The 18,162-nt window shown below is 47.4% G+C and overlaps 1 protein-coding gene and 1 pseudogene across 1 annotated transcript in view; one reads left to right on the plus strand and one right to left on the minus strand.

Moving 5' to 3' along the window:
- Nucleotides 1-18,162, minus strand: part of URB2 (URB2 ribosome biogenesis homolog) — a 966,667-nt gene that overhangs the window by 143,711 nt on the left and 804,794 nt on the right. The gene's annotated exons all lie outside the window — the stretch shown is intronic.
- On the plus strand, nucleotides 7,003-8,729 carry LOC147708337 (uncharacterized; annotated as a pseudogene).

The raw sequence follows: 18,162 nt of genomic DNA on the forward strand, positions 1-18,162 counted from the left end.
GGAGGCTGGGTGAGGTGGTGGGGGGGGGGGGGGGGGGGCTGGGGATGGGCCAGGGAGGGCCGCTGTCCATGGGGAGGGAGAGGCTGCAGGAGGAGGGAGTGGGAGGGAGTGACGGAGAAGGCTGGCTGAGGATGTGGGAGGAGAGCGCATTCATCGCCTGGACCGGAGAACAGCTGGGGCCTGCCGAGGCCCAGAGACACACAACGCAGCAGGCTGGCACACACACACCACACCTTGCACACACACACGGACACTGACTCACACACAACTTGCACACTCGCTGACACTCGCCCAAACACAACATACTGACACACTGACTACTCTATCCTCAGAAATGACAGATGAGACCAAATTGGGGGCGGTGTCGCTATCATCTTCAGGAATTCCCTTCAAATGAAAGCCTTCCCTACCATCCCTTTCTGCACATTCGAATTCCTATCCCTAGAACTGCAAAAACATCATGGCTCACCTTTTAGATTCCATGCCATCTACCAACCGCCCGGTAACTGCTCTGCCTTTGTGGAGGAACTCACTGACTTCATTAGTGACCAATTTTCTCAAAGCGACAGGCAGATCTTCCTGGGTGATATTAATCTCCATTGGGGCTCATTCGAAGACTCAGCTGCCAACAAGCTTGCCACCTTTCTCTCAGCTAACAATCTCTTCCAACATTGCTCGGAAACCACTCATTCCAAGGGCTCAATTTTGGATCTTGTTATATCCAAAGCAGACTTGCTGACTACTGCTCCCCCTATCCATGTAGACTGGTCTGACCACTTCCTTGTTCCCTTCCGTTTTCATCTCTCGCACACGTTATAACGCTCGGTCAACTTAAAAGAGCTACTACCTGGTTTCGCAGCACTAAAAACATTGATCTTGACACTTTTTGTGACTCTGCTATGCGGTCACTTTCTTGAATTCACCCCAACATGGATGTCCACATTCTCACCTCTCAGTCCTAGCTGTTGAAATTGACAAGGTAGCTCCACTCCAAAGCAAAAGGAAAAGACCCACCCCCTCAGCACCTTGGTTCAATAAAACTCTCTACGAAGAAAGGAAAAACCTTAGAAGCCTGGAGAAACATTGGAGAAACTCTCCTTCCACCTCCAATCTCTCTCGGTTACGTTCAGCAAGATCCAAATGCCACAACCACATCTTCCACGGAAAAGCTTCACATTTTAGATCCCTCCTCGAATCAGCCAAAAACAGACCCAAATTTTTTTTTGACATCATCAAAAACCCTAATTGTTCTCCCCTAACTACTAAGCTAGAGGACTCCACAAAGAGAGAAGTCGACTTCGCTATTTTCTTTGATGAAAAGGTCAAAGCCCTGGTGAATCAGGTCGCCCACCCGACCCCCTTTGAGGAGCGGAAATCTTTAGTCACCTGGCAACATTTTGACGTCATCTCGGAAGTTGAACTCCTCAAATGCATCCACGAAACCAAACCATCCAACCATTCTTCTGACCCCCATCCCTAGCGCCTTCGCCATCGATTTCTACACCCATACTCTCTCTTACTGGACCAGGCTAGTTAATCTCTTCCTTTGTCAAGGCTCCCTCTCGGTCGCCCTTAAATCAGGTCAGGTAACCCCTCCGCTGATGCGAACGGCCTCAACAACTTCTGCCCTATCACCAACCTCCCTTTTCTTTCAAAAATCACTGAAAAATGTGTTGCGAAACAAATTGCCCTACACATTATGGACAATAATGTCCTCGACTTTTTCCAATCTGGCTTCATCCAAAATTGCAGCACTGAAACAGACCTGCTGCAAGTGATTGATGATGCACTGCATATACTCACCTCTGGGGAATCGTGTCTTCTGATTCTTCTAGACATCTATGCAGCCTTTGACACTGTTAATCATAGCACCCTCCTCAACACTCTTCAACAGAGAATGGGATTGGATGGCACAGTGCTGAAATGGTTTGCATCTTTCCTCTCGGACATATCCCAAATGATTAAGATAGAGAACAGTCTTTCATCTCCATTGGCTGTAGGTCAAGGCGTTCCTCAAGGTTCTATCCTGGCACCCACCTTGTTTAATCTCTATCTGGAACCATTGGGAAACCTCCTAAGCAAATCTGGGATCCATTACCATCTTTATGTGGATGACACTCAAAACTACCTCAAGGTGTCTTCCGCACACGATCTCTCACTACTCAACTCTACTCTCAACTCCATTCACAACTGGTTGTTAGCTCACCAACTCATCATAAATCCCACCAAAACTGAATTACTCCTCCTTTCTACTTTTCTCTCACCTCCTCCCATTCAATCGAGGATGGATCAGCTGAACTTACTCAACAATAAACCCATCATTGTCGACAGCGCGAAATCCCTAGGTGTCATACTTGACAAAAGACTCAACCTAATCTCCCACATTAACTCTATTGCCAGGAAACGCACAATACCAGTTGCGCCTTCTTTGGAGGATCCGTCGGTTTTGCCAGGTGAAAGACTTAAAAACCTTGGTACAATCGCTGGTTCTCTCAAGACTGGATTATTGCAATTCCCTTCTGACGGGCCTACCTAAATCTCACCTCTCCCCTCTCAAATCCATCCTCCATTCAGCAGTCGCTTCATTACAGGGTCTAAACGAAGTGACCACATCACTCCTATCCTGTCCTCTCTTCGATGGCTTCCGATCGGGGCAAAATCTAGCTACAAAACTGCCTGCATCACGCATAAAGCCTTGCACATGTCCTCCCCTCGTTACCTGGCAAACAAACTGAAATTGTCCGGAGGCTTACGACCCTCGCGCAATGCGGAAAAGCTTCTGCTTCAGCCCCCCGTCTTCAAAAGGGAAAGATCGATGGCACAATCCTTCTCAGGCAATGTGGTGAGAATCTGGAACTCACTTCCCCCATTGCTCCGTGCCACCTCCTCTACACGGATCTTCAAAGCTGATCTCAAATCTCTCTTCTTTCAAAGACACTTTCAGAACTAATACTGTCATGCTCAGGCCACTCTTGGAAGTTCCCTCATTGTAAATTTGTATTTTTTTTTTCCTGTACATTCCTCTCTCCAGCGTGCTTTGTTGGATTTTGTGTTTATGTAACCTTCATTTTTAGTTTGTAATGTTGTATTGTGTTTCCACTGTTCTCTTGCAACGTAACTGGCTCTATTGTACAGCGCTCTGACACCTTTGGGTAATGTCTGCGCTTTATAAAAATGCACTAAATATTTTTTTTTTTTAAAACACGCACACCATAGCTTGCACACACACTGACACTCAAGTATACACACTCAAGTACACACTCATACTTCCACAAACAACTTGAACACACGCTGATATGTAGCACACACTGACTCGTGCTTACACGCACACGGACATAAACAACTTACGGACACACACACAACTTGCACACAGGCGACACTCATACAAACCACTTAAGCACATGCTGACACACTCATGCACACACCCATACTTGCACACAAGCTGACTTATGCTCGCACATACACACACACCGACGCGCTCATGAAAGCACTCACAACTTCACACACACTGACTCATACTTGCACATACGCTGACACCTACATTTTGCACACACACAGACTTATGGTTGTACACACACATATACACACACACACTCCTACAGCTTGGCACAGCTCGGTTCTCACACGCTGCTCCACACACACACTCACAGGCAGGTGAGCACACGCACAGCCAGGCATTGCACACACATGACACTCACACCGGCAAACTGATCCCAACAACTGGTCTCACAAACTGGCAAATTCAAACACACAGACGCCCAGGAGGACTCACTCACAACCGGGCACCGCAAACTACATCCAGACACACAGACTTACCAGAGACTTGCACCGGCATGCCACAGACTCACCCACCTATCACAGACCCCTCTAGACACACTGACCTACCACAGACCCATCTGGACACACTGCTGTACCACAAACTCACTGAAACACACTGACCTACCTCAGACCCCTCCAGACACACCGACCTACCACAGACCCATATACACACACTGCATTGCCAGACTCACGAGCTACCAAAGTCAGTCACCCAGGCACGCCGTAGCCGAATCCACGGTTGTATGTCATGACAAGGCGTGGTATTACCACGTGTGCCATTACAGCGCAGGGATTACAACGAAAGTCGTTACAACGACTTTCAGTGGAGGGCGCTGGATAGTGGAATAGTTTAATTTTCTATTCCAACTCCAGCCCACGTTGACAGTAGGGAAGGTGTTGGATAGAAAATTAAACTATTCCCTATCCAACAGCGCCCTCCAGCGAAAGTCGCTGTAACGACTTTCGTTGTAATCCCCGCTTTGTAATGGCAGTGCGGGCTAATCCCCGCGTTGTCATGGCTGTTCACCGAATCCACTCGAATAGTTCACAAACCCGTACCAACAATGACACAAACACACACACCTCTTCTGAGTGCACTGCTGCATGGATGGACAGCCTCACAGACCCGTTTGTGTGACCCTAGCTTGAGCTCACCAGTGTGAGCACCCACTGACTGCCCTCATGCACACACTAACCGGAGCACAGTGTCCTCACTGCACAGTTGCACACACCAACGGGAGCACACTGTCCTCGTACACAGCTACACACACTGTGCTTGCAGTCAGTCTATCCCTGCCACCAGATGCAGGCACAGTGGACAGCGCCTGGGCCATCCCGCCCTTGCCACGCCCCAGAAGCCCCCACTTACACTTTCGGTGCTGGGTCAGCCGGTTGCTGGTGTGCGGAATCCAGATCTTCTGCAGGGGGGTCTGAGTGAGCTCCCCAGCCCGGTGGGACATCCCCGCAGCTGCCTGGTGCAGCTCCTCTGCTGCTAGCACCTGTGCTGGTGGGCGCTTAGGCGGTGCGCACTGGCCCCTCGGCGAGGACCGGCCCTAGATGCTAAAGTTAAGAAATATATAAATAAACTGAGCGCGGTGTCAGTGAGGCGGCGCTGCGCTCAGTTTGAAGGGAGGCAGCGGAAGAAGCAGGCCGCGGCTCACTTCCATTGCGCTGCTGGCAGGGCAAGGGCCCCAGGTTAGGCGCTCGCGGCGGAACAGTAAACAAGTACCTGGTAACATCAAAGAGGCCCTGCACCCTCCCGGTTCCACCAAGCGAAGGATAAAAAAAGAAAAGGCCATGAGCGTGCACATTGGCTGTCCAGCCGCAACCTACAAGAGACGCCGTGAGCGGGCGAGCGTGCACATCGGTTGTCCGGGCGCAAGCTGAAAGACACGCCGTGCGCGTGTCCATGTGCTGTTCGGGACCAAGCTGATAAGACACGCCGTGAGCGTGCACATATGCTGTTTGGGAAAGTGCACATCTCCTGTCCCCCTTCCAAGCTCAAGTCGACGACAACAGATCTCGCAAGTGAGCAGCTTCGCTGTGTCGCTAGGCAAGACCTAAAAAGTGGCCAGGTCCCTGAATAGACAACCTGGACTCAAACGTGCACAGCTCAGGGGTTAAATACAACAATATATACAATATTTACCAAAAACAACTCAATCAAAACACGTTTTTTAAGTTGTATTTAACATACATTTTACTGTTCATTGCATGAAATTTCTATTTTTTTAATATATTTTTTGAATTCACTTAAAATCAATCACTTCAATTCATCAACATCAGTATCTGATGCAAACATGTATTATATTCTTAATAAATCAGACAAACTCATGAGGAAAATTCAGCCCAGCCCAATGCATTTCGGGACTTCCTGTCCCTTCGTCAGGGGTGAATCTGTAATTTACATGAACAAAATATGTGTTTTAGAGGCATAGTGGTGGAACCATGACAACCAACGTAATATTTTAACTCATATAACAGCATGTGACCAAGAACCATATACAGCGTTTGTTTAAAAAGACTGCTCATGCCAATAGCCCAGCATTTATGCAAAGTGTCAATGTAGCATGCAAGCACCCTCCTTCATATGTAAACTGCAATTCTATGTCAGTCCACGGAGGCTCAGATTATGCTTCTCTTCACTTTACTGACAAATACAGCAGCCAATAAAAACTTTAAACTGGCATGACCCCGGAAGGACAACCCCCTCCAACAGTCTGCACCAATCACTATCAAGTCCAACATATAATTGTCCATGTTTAACCATACGACCTCCTCTTTCTTTGCTGCTGCAGCAGCGAGTTAAGTGCCCTTTACGTTACTACTTTGTTGTGGTTAATAGTTATAAGGGCGGTGGTTGTTAACGGCGCGTGAGCGTGTCTTAGAACTTATTGTTCCTGTTGTATTATTTATGCCCTCGCATTTCTTTGATGTAACTGTTCCCGTTGTATTGTTTATGCCCCACGCATTTATTTTGTCTATCCTTTTGGTGGCGCGAGTCGTAAGAGCGCGGGACTGAACGGTAGGGGGGTGGTGGAGCAGGAGGAGACAGACGCGAGTCTCTCGCGCTCAGGAGGCAGTCGAGTTCGGCCCCCACACGCGATGCGCTTGCGTGAGGAGCCGACTTTCACTTTTGCATTACCGGCTCCTCGCACATCGCTCGTCTTTGGACTGCATAAATCCTGGGCTCATTGAACGCTTACCGGAGCGTGTCCGGATCAGAGCCAGGCTCTAGGGGAGATTGTGTATGCATAAAGGGGTCTCCTTCCACCTTGAATTTGGCCTCATAGAGTGTTGGACATTAGGAGCTACAGTGTGTGTGTGTGTGTTAGAGGCACCCCTGGGCTGCTCCCCCCCTGTAGAAGTTCCTCCACACCTCCCTGCTTTAGAGCTATGGCGTACTACGCCAAGGAGGACAACCAATGGGTAGAATACAACGAATATGAAGAGTATGAGCCACAAGAGGAACAATTGGAGGAAAATTTGGTGGAGGCCCTGGATACCCATGTCCAAGGGTCACTTAATAAAGCACTGATCAAGGCTCTCAAGCCTTTTACTAAACCCCTTCAGAAATATGGCAAGAGAAAGTTTAAGTCAGCCCGCAAGGGTGATACCTCTACTCACTCCTCGGCCCAGGTGTTGGCACAGATGGCCAGGAATGTCATGAAGGATTATGGCTCAATGGCGAACGATACGTCTGGGGATTCTTCCCCGACCCCACCTGACACCTCGGATTCAGAGGTGGAATCGGTGGCTTCCAGAAAGAAATCTAAGAAGGTGAAACACACCGCTTACAAAGCAGATGATAGTCAGGTGCCAAAGAACCTTCTTTTTGATCCTAATAGTATTGTGCACCCTAGGTCCACAGAATGGGTGCTGTGTCCGGAAGTGTCGCATTATGTGGGTAACAACCCGCGACAAGGTTTTAACAGTGGAGTGAGAGCCACACTGCGATCTGAATGCCCTAGACCATCCTTGACAGGAAAGCTAGCGGATACGCCGGACTTGGATCCCACAATGGCGGCGTTTATGAGGAAGTTTGCGAAGGATCCTAAAAAGGGGCTGGATAGAGCATGGCGGGGTTGTCAGGACAAAATGTTGGCTGTCCCTGGACCCCTCAGGAAGATTCTAGAGGCAGCAGTTAAGGCAAAGGATAAAAATGTACCACTGGATGTATCGGAGGTCCTAGAATGGGCACAACGTGCCATGTGCTTCTTGGGGAATGGGAATGTGGCCCTGTCTACGGAGCGGAGACGCTCTTTTCTTATGAGAATCGATTCCCAACTGGCGGAAATGGCCCCTTCCGAACCAGGCTCCCTGGCTAATGGTATGCTTTTTGGGGACAAATTTGTCAAGGAAATGGGCAAGTACGTTGTCACCTTCTCCGCGCTGGACAAGGCGCAATCAAACATCAAGAGAGTGTTCCACACTGGTGTTTTTGATAGGGCCGGACACCCACGAGGTCGAGGGTTCTGGCCGAGGTTATGCACAGACCTCGCGTGGAGCAGATCAGAGAGGCAGAGGCAACCGATGCTCCAATTTCTACCCCTCCCACGATAGAGGAGGTCGAGGCAAAGGACAGAGAGGAACCTATCGTGGACAGCAGAATAATTCAGGAGACAACTCCTATTCAGGTGCGACTTCTATGTCCGTCAGAACATATGGTGGGAGGCAGACTGTCTCTTTTTCTCCACAGGTGGCGAATGCTCACGAACGACCCTTGGGTGTTACAGACAGTACAGGGATTTCACATAGAGTTCTATACCTCCCCAGTACAGCGGCAGAGGCCGAATCCCCTTCATTTCTCCCAAACAGAGCAGAGTTTCATCGACGCAGAGATATGCTCCTTGCTCTAGAAGGGAGCGATTGTGGAATCCACCCCACACGATCTAGGCTTCATAAGCACTGTCTTTGTGGTCCCCAAAAAGGACCAAGGGTATCGTCTGGTGTTGAACCTCAGAGTTCAATGGCTGGGTTGTGTATCGACACTTCAAAATGGAAGGTATACACCTCCTGCGCGACATCCTCTTGGAACAGGATTGGATGGTACGCCTGGACTTAAAAGACACCTACCTGGCAGTGTCCATTTATCCCCCACACCGGCGGTTCCTACAGTTTCAGTGGCGCAACCGGTGGTTTGAGTTTTCCGCCATGCCCTTTGGACTGTCATCCGCCCCATGGTGTTTCACCAAGTTGATGAAACCCATCGTGCAGAGGTTGAGGGAAAGGGGCGTTCGCCTCATTATTTACCTCGACGACATACTGATTTTAGGACAGTCGCCGGAGATGGTGTCACTCCATCTGTCATGGACGATCCAACTCCTTCAGGACTTGGGCTTCCTTCTGAATTTACAGAAGTCCATCTTGAGACCTTCTCAAGTGATGGAGTTCCTGGGGTTCCAGGTTGACTCGGTGAAATCTCAGTTGCTCTTGCCCCTCAAGAAGAGAGTGGCGATCAGGAAGGAGTTGAGGAGAGCGCTTGCCTCTCCGACAATCTCCTTGAGGACTTTGGCGCGCCTGGTAGGGCTTCTAGCTTCTTCGATCCAGGCGATTTTTCCAGGCCCGTTACATTACAGGGCCCTGCAGCGGTTAAAAGCGTTGCACTTGCGCAAGGGTCTGACTTATGTCCAACAAGTTTTCCTTTCGGCAGAGGCTCGTACGGAGATGAACTGGTGGTTAGAGCATATGGATGCGTGGAATGGCAGAGCCATTTTCGCGGCCACCCTGGACGTGGTGATAGAGTCGGATGCCAGCCGCCGGGGCTGGGGAGCCCGTTGCGGCTCGGTGGAGACGGGAGGTCGTTGGTCCCGCGAAGAGCTGAGTCTCCACATCAATTGCCTGGAACTCCTGGCGGGTTCCTTTGCGATTCGCACTCTGTCTCCTCAGAAGGTTTCATGCTGCATTCTCCTACGCATGGACAATGTGTCCGCGGTGCGATATATAAATCGCCTAGGAGGCACCAGGTCACGTCTCCTGGCGGAGATAGCCAAGGATTTTTGGCATAATTGCCTGGCCCATCAAATTTCGGTGACGACTGAGTATATACCGGGGTCCGCCAACGTGACGGCGGATTGGAACTCTCGGTATTTGAGAGATGCCAGCGATTGAAGGTTGCATCCCAGGATCTTCAGGGCATTGAACCACAAATGGGGTCCGTGTGTGATGGATCTGTTTGCCTCACGGCTCAACAGACAGTTGCCCCAGTTTTACAGCTGGCGTCCGGATCCCTTGGCGATCAGCTCGGACACCTTTATTCAGTCATGTGCATCGCCGGTGCGGATCTCAGTTTCCGGACCTTCTTACGGACCCGGTGGGTCTTCGCCACCCGTTGGTCCTTCAGGATCAGTTGTCCCTCATGGCGTGGAGACTTTCCGGCGCCGTTGGCAAGTGCCGGGAATTTCACAGGACACTCTTTTTCTTATCACAGGCATGGGCATCTTCCACCCACAAGCGTTATAAGTCAGCTTGGAGACGATGGGTTGGTTGGTGTAACGAATGGCAGGGAGATCCGATGGGATCCGATATCACTGTGATAGTGAATAATTTCTTATCTGAATTGGCGCGGTCAGGAATGGCTTATAGATCGGTGAATAACTTCCGGTCAGCTATTTCGGCGGGACATCCGCATGTTGAGGGCAAACCTGTTGGGGAACACCCCCTGGTGTGTAAGGTAGTCAGGGGGATCCGTTTAGTGAATCCCCCTCAACCCAAGTACACTGAGCTTTGGGACGTTTCAGTGGTCTTGCGTTTTTTGGCGGCTTGGCCGGCTAATGAGGGTCTGTCTCGCAAACAGCTCTCAGCAAAGCTTAAGATTTTGCTCGGTTTGATCTCATGCAGGCGAGTGTCGGATATTCGGGCCTTGGATTTGTCAGGTAGAGTATTCACTCCCACAGAAGTTTCTTTTACAATCTCTAAGCATACAAAAACACATACAAAATGCATTGCTTATCCTGCATTTCCTCATCACAGTAAATTATGTGTAGTTAAATGTCTGAAAGTATATGAGGATTGTACTAGAGAATTTAGAACTGATTTTGGTCAATTGTTGATTTCATTGCAGAGACCTTTCCGCCCAGTCGCCAGTGCGACTCTGGCCAGGTGGGTTACCTGGTTGTTGAACCTGGCCGGTATTGATACCTCTAAATTTGGGGCTCATTCTGTGAGGGGGGCTATGGCCTCAAAATCTTTTGGTGCCGGTTCTCGGCTTCAGGATATCATGACTGTGGCAGATTGGTCATCTAAATCCACCTTTAAGACGTTTTATCATAAGCCTATTGTGGATGTGGCCTCGGTGGTGGTGGAGAAACTTTAAACTAGCATAATCTGAGCCTCCGTGGATTGACATAGAATGAAAAATTGTCTAGCAGACGCGACAAAGAATTTTCAATTCTATTAAGGACACGGAGGCGAGGATTATCCCACCCGGGCTTGCAGAACTGTATTTTCGTGCATTATTGTACGATTATGTAAAGTATTGTACCCACCCGAATGATTGTTATGGCTTGTTTGTATTTCCAAGTTTGGGAATGGCCATTACGACATATATTCTTGTTTCAGGTGATCAGCAAAAGCAGACTTGAGATGAACAGCCTATGATCTGGGACTGTGTGCAGTTGTGCAGGAGGTGACTTCCTCGACGATGGATGCGATAGTTGCCACGTTGGCCTCCGGTCTTGTTGGACTGATGGTGTAATCGCAAAGAAAGAGGAGGTCGTATGGTTAAACATGGACAATTATATGTTGGACTTGATAGTGATTGGTGCAGACTGTTGGAGGGGGGTTGTCCTTCCGGGGTCATGCCAGTTTAAAGTTTTTATTGGCTGCTGTAAAGTGTCAGTAAAGTGAAGAGAAGCATAATCCTCGCCTCCGTGTCCTTAATAGAATTGAAAATTCTTTGTCGCGTCTGCTAGACAATTTTTCATTCGTGTCCAACAAATCCAGTGTACCCCTCATCCAACTGACCAGTCCTTCATTCTAAAAAATCACTCACTTACTGCAAATCTTAAAGGGATAACCACTCTCCTGGAAAGTAGATGATCCTATGAAATAAAACCAAGCTTAAATCTATATTCTAATTCACAGACTATCTCAAAATGTAGACCGTCAGTTTTACCCATTCCTACCTCAATGACGGACCTCCGCGGAGGTTTTCAAAGATGCACTCCTGTTAATCATGATAGCTGCACATGAAAACAAAATACAAAGTACTCGTGAGAACGCCGCACCACTCGTAGTCAATATCACCACGCCATTAATTCAAAGTTTTCTTACCAGAATACCACTTCTCCCTTGGCAGATCTGAAATACCTGTTGACACCGCTGCATTCTGTGTCACAAAACAACACTCTGTTACTTACGATCCGAATGTGATGCTAATCAAAAACTACCGCCTGCACTCTCAGAACAGGACACATCAAAAACAAGGTGCCCAGTGAATTCTACAAAGTTTACTCTCGTCTGTTCCCGCAGCCGCAATACCGGCAAGTGACGTGCATACAAGTGATCCCAAGTGATTTATTTATGCTCGCTTTTTCCCACGAGAAAACACCACTGCGTCCGCCGTTGCATCTGCGCCATCTTAGAGTGTGCTACACGTCTGTGTTGTGAACAGACTATTTCTAACAATGAACTCAACCGAGTGATGTGCACTATGCTGTCTAGTGTAGAATCCATAGTCTATGAACTTGCACATCATGAAGCAAGATAATGCTACGCCGATGGAAACTGGTATCGGGGTGCCTCTAGTGTGAATGAACAGGGGCTAACACCACAACTATAAGCGCCATTTTGGAACGAGTAAAAGTGGAATCTACACTAATATTCACCCATCAATGCTGATCAATTGGCACAGTTACAATCTACATAATATATACAAAAATGGCTGAGGTGTACATTTACACAAATGTGCAGTAATACACACGATTGAAATGTGTGAATCCACAAGATGGGTGTAAGCTGACATTCACAAAAATGTGCAGTGAATGTCAGCTTACTATAGGGTTTTTTGCACCCACATTAAGCATGTCGTTCAACGCTATCGCTAATATTACAGATAACAGAGCAAACACCAAAGCTTACACTTCAGAAGAAGCAGATTTAATTTACAATTTAATTCAAGAAACAAAAGGCATTTGATGCACAAAGTGGAACCATTTCTCAACAACTCAAACAACTGGATTTTTTGACCTGAATAGAATTAAATCAACGTTTACATGCGGCTACGTTAATTCAATACCATGAAGTGAAAAGGATTCCTCAAGGTCTTAGACTGGCAATAAAACCCATGTTATTTAGATTTTACCTAATCATAGCTTCATGGAAAAGTGGTATGCGATCCTAAATAAATGTTCGCTAGATTTGATTCTACTTCTGATTGAAGAACTGTCTAAAACTATTAAAAGACTTAGAGGAAGAAATTCACAACATCAAAAGAGACATGTCAGCAACAATGGATGAAACCGCTTGGCAGCAATTCCTAGAAGACCTAAATGTCAAACTAGACCGATATGGGAAAGAGCTACAAGAGATGAAGCTGAGGAAATTCAAGCGTGACACAATAGAATACAAGCTGCATGAAGCATATACGTGGGCGGAGGTATACGGCCAAAAAAGATTTACTAGAAGAACCAATTTGGGATCATCAGAAGAAGGTATGGCCACAGAGCAAGATATTGACAACAGAAGAGCCCATGTGAGCATGGCAGCAGCACAGTGTAGAGTAGATTCAACACACAGAAGTTGAAGAAGTTGCACATGGAAGTTCTGGATCGGTTTCTTTTTTTGGACCCAGTCCGAGACCCTGGAGAACCGCCGGATACTCAAGAAAAACAACAAAGAAAATCCGGAGAGGAAAAAGAAAAACTAAAATTGAAAACCGGCCTAAGGAGTCAGAAAAAAATCTCATAATGAACATCTCGTCTGTACAATAAACCAAAACTGAAGAAATTTTTTTGAACATACACAGGCAATAAGCTAGAAAATGAAATAGCTTTTTTAAAATTCATGCCTATACTGAGATTAAAAAACTTTTTCACCAACATAGCGCCCTCGAGTGGAGAGTTCAAATGTAAACCCAAAAGTACGTTTGTAGCTCCAGTGTCACATAAAACCTTAGATATTTTTGAGACTCTTGTAAAGAAAGATTTGGAAAAAATCAACTGTTCTAAAGCTGATAAAATCAGAAAAAATCAGAGCGGAGTACAGTACTTTACGCACCTTAGCGAACAAGTCTTCAATCGTTTTTCAAAAAGATGATAAAGGTGGAGGCTTAGTGATGATGGATCGCGAATTCTATGAGCACAAAGTCCATGTCCACATGAAGGACACAAATATCTATGCAAAACTTGGGCAGGATCCTACCTCAGAAATAAGCAACTCATTAGAAATCATTTTAAGAAGAGCTGTTTTACTAAGGATTGATGAAACGACAAGCAATTTTTGACTACACTCTTTCCCAGATGCAAGGACTTTGACTGTTGGAAGTTTTGAACTTGTGGTAATGTACTGTTAAAGCGATTCTCTGCGGCTTGGTCTATTGCATTTCGGCGCACAGTGATGCATCGTTTGTGGTATCAATCACACTTTTAACTATTGTGGGGATTTTCTAGTCAAATTGATTAACTCGTTGATTGACCTCCGTATTGAGGAACATAGGTAAAAATATTCCTGCGCAGTCCTGTCCCAGCACTAGGCAAAAAGTGGCTACAACTACCCTCTTCCGAGTTTGACCGCCATAGATAAAATGTTGCAAAAGACCATAGGGGTAGTTGCTACAGCTATAGAAAACACAGAGAGGCATCTTTCTCTCCCTATTGGTATGCCCTCACCCTTACAACCATAAGGAATATGCTACTTACCAGTATGCATCTGTTCTTGGCATTTAGGGCTGCTGACATTCATATCTGTGCATAGATCGCCGCCTAGTGTTCGGTCCGGATGATTGCACTTTGTTGTCCTGGAAGAGTCTTCGAAGTAACACAAGATTGGTGACTCCTCCCCTGGACTACAGTGCGCATGGGCATCCTCTCCATCCTCAGATAGTTTTTCGTCATTGTGGCAGAGATGGAGATAGTAAAGTAAGAGATGATCATGCAAAAGATAATGCTGCAGCTGCGACAGGCACCGGGGAGGAGGGTGGGCGATATGAATGTCAGCAGCCCTACATGCCAAGATCAGATGCATACTGGTAAGTAGCATATTCCGTTCGAGGCATGTGGGCTGCTGAATTCATATCTGTGCATAGACTGTATAGCAGTATCTCCTCTAGCGGTGGTTACCTGTGCCAGCGGCAGCAGTTTGAAAAAGAGTTTTTAGGACAGCTTGGCCTACAGCAGCTTGCTGCTTTGCTTGCACGTCTACACAGTAGTGTTTTGTGAAAGTGTGTATGGTAGTCCATGTGTCTGCCCTACTTATGTCTTCAAGAGGAATATTCCCTAGGAAAGCCATGCCCCCATTTTTCTTGTAGAGTGTGCTCTTGGGGGGACGGTTAAAGTGCGATTGGCTTTTTGATAGCATATTTGAATGCATTTAACTATCCATCTGGCTATTCCTGACTTTGATATTGGATTCCCTTTATGTTGTGGTGAAAAAGCAACAAATAATTGCTTTGTCTTTCTAAATGATTTAGTTCTGTCCACATAGTAAAGCAGAGCTCTCTTTACATCTAGTGTGTGTAGGGCTCTTTCGGCTACTGACTGTGGATTTTGAAAGAACACTGGCAGTTCTATTGATTAATATGGAAATTTGATACGACTTTTGGCATAAACTTGGGGTTTGTTCTAAGAACTACCCTGTTAGCATGTACTTGCATGAAAGGTTCTTGAATTGTTAGTGCTTGTAATTCGCTAACTCGACTGAGTGAGGTATTGGCAATCAAGAAATCCACCTTCCACGTTAAGAATTGCAGTTCGCATGAGTGTAGAGGTTCGAAAGGAGGTCCCATAAGTCTGGTAAGTACTATATTTAAATTCCAGACTGGGGAAGGAGGGTGTCTTGGAGGGATCACCCTTTTAAGACCCTCCATAAAAGCCTTGATTGCTGGTACTCTAAACAGTAAAAGGTGTTGCCTGTTTTGAAGGTATGCTGCTATAGCAGCTAGGTGTAGCCTTATTGAAGAGTATGCTAGGTTGCATCTTTGAAGATGCAGCAGGTAACATATAATGTTTTGTATGGAAGCATCTAATGGGTTGATTTGGTTATTGTTGCAGTAAATAACTAATCTTTTCCATTTAGCTGCATAGCATGCTCTAGTAGTTGGCCGTCTTGCCTCCTTGATAATGTTCATGCAATCAGGAGGCAAGTTAAGGTATCCGAACTCTAAGACTTCAGGAGCCAGATCACTAGGTTCATCTGATTGGGATCTGGGTGCCTGATTTCTCCATAGTTCTGAGTTAGAAGATGGGGTACAAGGCACAGCCTTTGATGAGGAAATACTGAAAGCTCCAGGAACGTTCTGTACCATGGTTGTCTCGCCCACGTGGGAGCAACTAGGATTAGCGTGAGTGACTGTTGCCGCAGTTTGCGTGCCACCAGCGGAATCAGCGCTGCTGGGGGAAAAGCGTACGCAAATCTGCCTGACCAGTTCATCCATATCGCATTGCTCTGTGATAGTGGATGTGGGAAGCTGGCGGCAAAGTACTGGCATTTCGAGTTTTTTATTGTGGCAAACAGGTCTATTTCTGGGTGACCCCACTCTTTGAAGAATGGCTGGAGAACTTGGGGGTGAATCTCCCATTCATGTAGTTGTTGGCTGTGCCTGCTGAGCAGGTCTGCTATCTGATTGTCTTTCCCTGGAAGGTGTTCTGCTAGGTGAAAGATGTCTATTGGAATTGCCCACTTCCATATGCTCTGTGCCAAGTGGGACAGCTGTCGAGAGTGTGTTCCTCCCTGTTTCTGGATATAGTACATTGCGGTCAAGTTGTCCGTCCGGACCAACACAGCCTTGCTGTACAAGTATTTCTGGAATGCTTTCAGGGCTAGGAATATCGCTAACAGCTCTAGTTGGTTGATATGCAGTTTCTTTTGCTTGGTTGTCCAGAGCCCTTGTACTGTGTAGTGAAGGAGGTGGGCTCCCCAGCCTGTCAGTGATGCGTCCGCTGTTAGTAGTAGTTGTGGAACCGGCTCTTGGAACAGTCGCCCCTTGGAAAGGTTTTGTGGGTTCCACCACTGCAGAGAGCTGTGAGCGCGACTGTCTACCAACACTAGGTCTTTTAGTTGTCCTTGAGCCTGGTTTCATTGCCGTGCTAGGCATTCCTGCAATGGACGCATTTGAAGTCTGGCATGGGGGACAATGAATATGCCACTGCTCGGGTGTACGCATTGTGACCTACGACCAAGCAAAGAAATCGGGATAAAGCAGCGCCAACAAAGGGATATTTCGTTTGGTGCCGCTCACTGTGCTTTCTGGATTTCTCTGCTGATATTCCTGGTGCCTGATTAAATAGGACATTGTGGGATCACTTGGAGACTTCTGCCGCCTGCCGCCTCACGAGCGCTTTGTAAGGGGGAGAAACTAAAGAACTACCAACACCGAGGGACTGCGAGGCCCAGCAGGCTCTCACACACAGCTGCTGCCTCTTCCCTCGGTGTTCCCGCCCCCCGCCCGGACCCTTGAAATACCTATCGCGGCCCCGCTCCGTAGGTGCCGCTCACTGTGCTTTCTGGATTTCCCTGCTGATATTCCTGGTGCCTGATTAAATAGGACATCGTGGGATCACTTGGAGACTTCTGCCGCCTGCCGCCTCACGAGCGCTTATTAAGGGGGAGAAACTAAAGAACTACCAACACCGAGGGACTGCGAGGTCCAGCAGGTTCTCTCACACACAGCTGCTGCCTCTTCCCTCGGTGTTCCCGCCCCCCGCTCGTAGTGATATAATCTCCTTCCTAATCCCGCGACGCGCGCGGGCAGCGCCGGGCGAAGCCCGGGCAAAGGGCGGGCCGTTTGAGGCCGTTCGAGAGAACGGACGAGACCGGGACTGGGCCATCCCCGTTTGCCCTTACCATCATTTCTCACTATCTCCTCTTGCTTTCATTATCATCGTACAATGACTGCTAGAGAGACAAGGAGCAAGAGCACGCTGGCAGTCGGACCAGCAAAAGGTACTCTGGACAATTATTTTGTAAAAGCAGGGTCTCTTTCGATTGATGAAATTTCGTTTCTTGAAAGGCGTATATCCCAGGAAATTGAATGGGTGAAAAGATCCTCTTTAGGCCCTATAGCTCATACTAGGACATCTGAAAACAGACTAGAACGTATTGAGTTAGATATTGGGGAAAATGGGGGTAGTGGGATGTTAGCCATGTCTGATATAACTAATTCTACCCGTCACAGCAATGTGAGCAGTCCGGATGAGTTAAGTTTACTAGCCCTACCCAGGTCTCAAGAAAACCCTCCTCCCCCCACTCCTTCTGTCACCATAGTTAACACGGTTGACATGAACAGTATAGTTAGCGATCCTACACAGGGGGAAAGGGAAGGAGCTATACCAAAGAGGAAAAGAGGGGCACAAAATCCGGGCGGGGCGCAAGAATAAAATTGCAAAGCGCAACCCAGTAATTGTGGGTAATAAAAAGGGTTCAACTAATAAGGGACCAGCACAGCCAGATCATACACAGGCACCTCCCATCACGAATTCTACCCCACAGGCATTAGATAGTGTAAATCCTCCTCGCCCAAACGTAACCAATGGCGACGATGACATTACTATGTCCAACATTGGCGCTCTTTTGAAGTTACTAATAAGCCCCCTAGAAGCACGCTTAATAAAGATTGAGGCTAGGCTTGTGATTATAGAGAAAGCAACGGTTCAACTAGTGGACACTCACAAAAAAGATAGTAAGGTA

This window comes from Lissotriton vulgaris, chromosome 6 (genome assembly GCF_964263255.1).
Source record: "Lissotriton vulgaris chromosome 6, aLisVul1.2, whole genome shotgun sequence".
NCBI classification, from domain to species: Eukaryota; Metazoa; Chordata; class Amphibia; order Caudata; family Salamandridae; genus Lissotriton; species Lissotriton vulgaris.